This window comes from Neoarius graeffei, chromosome 13, assembly GCF_027579695.1.
Source record: "Neoarius graeffei isolate fNeoGra1 chromosome 13, fNeoGra1.pri, whole genome shotgun sequence".
Lineage (NCBI taxonomy): Eukaryota > Metazoa > Chordata > Actinopteri > Siluriformes > Ariidae > Neoarius > Neoarius graeffei.
This window is the reverse complement of record NC_083581.1, coordinates 42598532-42603766: the sequence shown is the minus strand read 5'-3', so window position 1 is coordinate 42603766 and position 5235 is coordinate 42598532.

Below are 5235 nucleotides of genomic sequence, written 5' to 3'. Positions count from 1 at the left end.
GAGAACGTTCTTCTTCTTTCGATTATTGGCGTTTCACAATATTTAATTGTATATCGCCACCTACTGTACAGGAGTGTGTGAGTTGGTCAGGTCAAGTCATCGGCATGAGGAAAAAAAAAGGGGAATATCTCATTATCTCTAGCCGCTTTATCCTGTTCTACAGGGTCGCAGGCAAGCTGGAGCCTATCCCAGCTGACTATACGGGCGAAAGGTGGGGTACACCCTGGACAAGTCACCAGGTCATCACAGGGCTGACACATAGACACAGACAACCATTCACACTCACATTCACACCTACGGTCAATTTAGAGTCACCAGTTAACCTAACCTGCATGTCTTTGGACTGTGGGGGAAACCAGAGCACCCGGAGGAAACCCACGCGGACACGGGGAGAACATGCAAACTCCACACAGAAAGGCCCTCGCCGGCCACAGGGCTCGAACCCGGACCTTCTTGCTGTGAGGCGACAGCGCTAACCACTACACCACCGTCAGCCGCCCGGAATAGGAAAGTATACAAGCTAAATTCTTCCCATTAGTCCAGTGTCTGTTAGATACATCATAAGGGCTTTAATCCTCTTTCCCTGCATTCCCTCCTCCTTCAGAACGTTATGAATGTCTCCTTTTTGTTCTAACCATTTTTCCCTATGATCGTTATACTTCTTACAGCTGAAGAGAATGTGTTCTACGTCTTCCTTGAACTGACATTCAGCACAAAGCCCATCAGTTTTCCCAAGTATTTGAAGTGTGGCGTTGAGACCAGTATGTCCTAACCTCAACCTTGTGTAGGTCACTTCCTCTTTTCTGCTAAGTCCCATGGTTGTTATTCTCCTCCCCCCAACTTGCTGTTGTATATTAAAGTACTGTCTACCCTTAGGTGGGGTTTACATTAGACCGTATCAGCGGATCATCAGATTAACGTTTTTAAAACGATTAGCGTGCACACAGCAACGCCAATACACGATTCGCGTGCACACAGCAACGCCAATACACGGATACGCTCGGCTCCACAGGCATCCTGCGCTCCAAATCACTCCACCCTGAACAGCGAGTGCCCTCTGGAGGGTGCGCACTCCGGCCCTGCGCAGCTCACAGAGCGCGCGAGTGGAGCGCACGAGCAGTGATTCGGGACTGAGCCGCTGTGTGTGTGATCTCAGTGCATGTCGGGCATGCGCGTCACTTACCACTTGCAAATGGAAGGATGGCAAGCCTAAAGACAATCATAACTACACAATGGGCAGTATTTGCATCAGTATTTGCAGTATTTTCATACTTTTATACTCTTTAATGAAAGGTGATACAAGGCGGAAGTCCGCGCCGTTTTTCAGCAGTTGCGTCACATGACCAACGCCAGCGAATCAGGAAGGTGGATGTCACAGTGATGTTGTCCAATGACGACGCCAGCTAGAGCTCAGCACAGCGTATCCGCGTATTCTCAATGTTTACACAGCACCGGACCAGACACGATCTGGATTGAATACGTGGACCCTGGCAGATTCCTGTTTCCCGGCGTTTCCAGACGTTTTAATGTAAACGGACAGTGCATCCGCGAAGAAAACGAGACAGATACGGTCTAATGTAAACTTGGCCTTAGTGTCAGCCTCCCATTCATCTTGCCATCTAGTTATAATCTCCGACTTAATGATAGACTTAACTTCCCTTTTCCCAAGTGGAACATGAATTTCAACATTGTCATGGTCTAATGCTTCCTTGGCAGTTTTGTCTGCTATTTCATTGCCTTTGAGTCCTGTATGAGCTGGAACCCAACAAAATTGGACAGTAAGTCCTAGACTTCTAAGTTGAGCTAACAAATGTTTCAATTCAAGAAGCAAGTCATCTCTTGCTGTTTTACCTGATGAGAAGCTTTGTAGAACTGACAGTGAGTCTGTACATATAATTGATTTTAAGGGTTTGATTTCCTCAAGGCAACGTAGAGCAGTGATTATTCCAGTAAGTTCTATTGAGTAAATTGATAGGAAGTTTGTCAGTCTGTACCCATAGGACCTGTGGAACTTTGGAATGTAAAGTCCTATGCCACACTTGCCATTTTCCATATTCTTTGAGCCATCTGTAAAAAGTTGTAGATATCCATGAAAGGTAGTAGCTAAGTAGTTTTTGCAATATACAGAAAAACTCTGTTCATGTGGGTGTTCATTCTTTTCTGCCAGCAATTCAATATTAATGTTAGGAGCAGGATCATGAGAACGTGTTCTACAGTCTGGTTCAAGAATCACTAACCCCTAAACACAGTGCACTTCACAGTGAGCAATGTGCGGATCGGAACACAGCCCTCAGAGTTTCTTCTTCTCCTCACGCGTAGAGGTTGCCGGTGACGTCACACAGAACACCGTGCAACAGCGCCACCCAGTGGTGGAGTTACAGAAAAGCTCAAGAAGAAGAAAGAAATCAGAGACAAGCCGTTCAGTTTACTGTTTTACACACACACACACACACACACACACACGTGCTTTTATTATCAACCACATGGAACAAAAAATGGACACAGTTTAAAATAATTTTTTTTCTTTCTTGTTTGTTTTTCTTTTTTCTTGTCTATTCTTTCTTCCTATCTTTTTACACTTTAAGGAATCTCTCTCTCTCTCTCTCTCTCTCTCTCTCTCTCTCTCTCTCTTCTCTCTCAGATTTCAGAGTTTCCAGAACGTTTGCTCCCCCCCCCCCAGGATAACCAGAGTATGTGTGTGGTGTGGTCCAGTTGGCCGGCTGTATGCTGACACAAGCCCCTTTTCCACCAAAGCAGTTCCAGGGCTGGTTTGGGGCCAGTGCTTAGTTTGGAACCGGGTTTTCTGTTACCACTGACAAAGAACTGGCTCTGGGGCCAGAAAAACCTGTTCCAGGCTAGCACCAACTCTCTGCTGGGCCAGAGGAAAGAACCGCTTACGTCAGCGGGGGGGCGGAGTTGTTAAGACCAACAACAATAGCAAGACCACGAAAGGTCGCCATTTTTAAGCGACACGAAGCAGCAGCTGTACAAACGCGAAGTCATCCATTACCCCTTTTCCACCAAATCAGTTCCAGGGCTGGTTCGGGGCCAGTGCTTAGTTTGGAACCGGGTTTTCTGTTACCACTGACAAAGAACTGGCTCTGGGGCCAGAAAAACCTGTTCCAGGCTAGCACCAACTCTCTGCTGGGCCAGAGGAAAGAACCGCTTACGTCAGCGGGGGGGCGGAGTTGTTAAGACCAACAACAATAGCAAGACCACGAAAGGTCGCCATTTTTAAGCGACAAGAAGCAGCAGCTGTACAAACGCGAAGTCATCCATTACCCCTTTTCCACCAAATCAGTTCCAGGACTGGTTCGGGGCCAGTGCTGGTGCTGGTTCACAACTAGTTCAACTTGCGAGCCAGCTGAGAACCAGTTTGCTTTTCCATAGCTCGCAGTGCTAAGGGAAGCCATGTCATTACGTCGCTGTATACGTCATTACGTTGCTGTATACGCCATTACGTCGCTGTATACTTCAGTTACGTCGCTGTATACGTCATTACATCGCTACGTTTGCATAAACCTTGGTGCGAATATCGAAGCAAAAACAACGCGGAAGAAGAAGTAGCAGCAACAACAACAACAATAATAATGGATGACTTTGCGTTTGTACAGCTGCTGCTTCTCGTCGCTTAAAAATGGCGATCTTTCACGGTCTTGTTATTGTTGTTGGTCTTAACAACTCCGCCCCCCCGCTGACGTAAGCAGTTCTTTCCTCTGGCCCAGGAGAGAGTTGGTGCTAGCCTGGAACCGTTTTTTCTGGCCCTAGTGCCAGTTCTTTGTCAGTGGAAACCAAAAACCCGGTTCCAAACTAAGCACTGGCCCCGAACCAGCCCTGGAACTGGTTTTGTGGAAAAGGGGCACATTATTTGTTGTTGTTATTGCTGCTTCTTCTTCTCCGTGTTGTTGTTGCTTCGATGTTCGCGCCAAAGTTTATGCAAACGCAGCAACGTAACTGACGTATACAGAGATGTAACTGACGTATACAGCGACGTAATGACGTGGCTCCCCTTAGCACCACAAGCTATGGAAAAGCAAACTGGTTCTCAGCTGGCTCACAAGTTGAACGAGTTGTGAACCAGCACCAGCACTGGCCCCGAACCAGCCCTGGAACTGATTTGGTGGAAAAGGGGTAACAGCACAGCAAAATCCCTAGTGTTGAATTAACACCCAGAGTGTTTACAGTGGTGCTTGAAAGTTTGTGAACCCTTTAGAATGTTCTATATTTCTGCATAAATATGACCTAAAACAACATCAGATTTTCACACAAGTCCTGAAAGTAGATAAAGAGAACCCAGTTAAACAAATGAGACAAAAATATCATACTTGGTCATTTATTTATTGAGGAAAATGATCCAATATTACATATCTGTGAGTGGCAAAAGTATGTGAACCTCTAGGATTAGCAGTTAATTTGAAGGTGAAATTAGAGTCAGGTGTTTTCAATCAATGGGACGACAATCAGGTGTGAGTGGGCACCCTGTTTTATTTAAAGAACAGGGATCTATCAAAGTCTGATCTTCACAACACATGTTTGTGGAAGTGTATCATGGCACGAACAAAGGAGATTTCTGAGGGCCTCAGAAAAAGCGTTGTTGATGCTCATCAGGCTGGAAAAGGTTACAAAACCATCTCTAAAGAGTTTGGACTCCACCAATCCACAGTCAGACAGATTGTGTACAAATGGAGGAAATTCAAGACCATTGTTACCCTCCCCAGGAGTGGTCGACCAACAAAGATCACTCCAAGAGTAAGGCGTGTAATAGTCAGCGAGGTCACAAAGGACCCCAGGGTAATTTCTAAATAACCGAAGGCCTCTCTCACATTGGCTAACGTTAATGTTCCTGAGTCCACCATCAGGAGAACACTGAACAACAATGGTGTGCATGGCAGGGTTGCAAGGAGAAAGCCACTGCTCTCCAAAAAGAACACTGCTGCTCATCTGCAGTTTGCTAAAGATCACGTGGACAAGCCAGAAGGCTATTGGAAAAATGTTTTGTGGACAGATGAGACCAAAATAGAACTTTTTGGTTTAAATGAGAAGCATTATGTTTGGAGAAAGGAAACCACTGCATTCCAACATAAGAACCTCATCCCATCTGTGAAACATGGTGGTGGTAGTATCATGGTTTGGGCCTGTTTTGCTGCATCTGGGCCAGGACGGCTTGCCATCATTGATGGAACAATGAATTCTGAATTATACCAGTGAATTCTAAAGGAAAATGTCAGGACATCT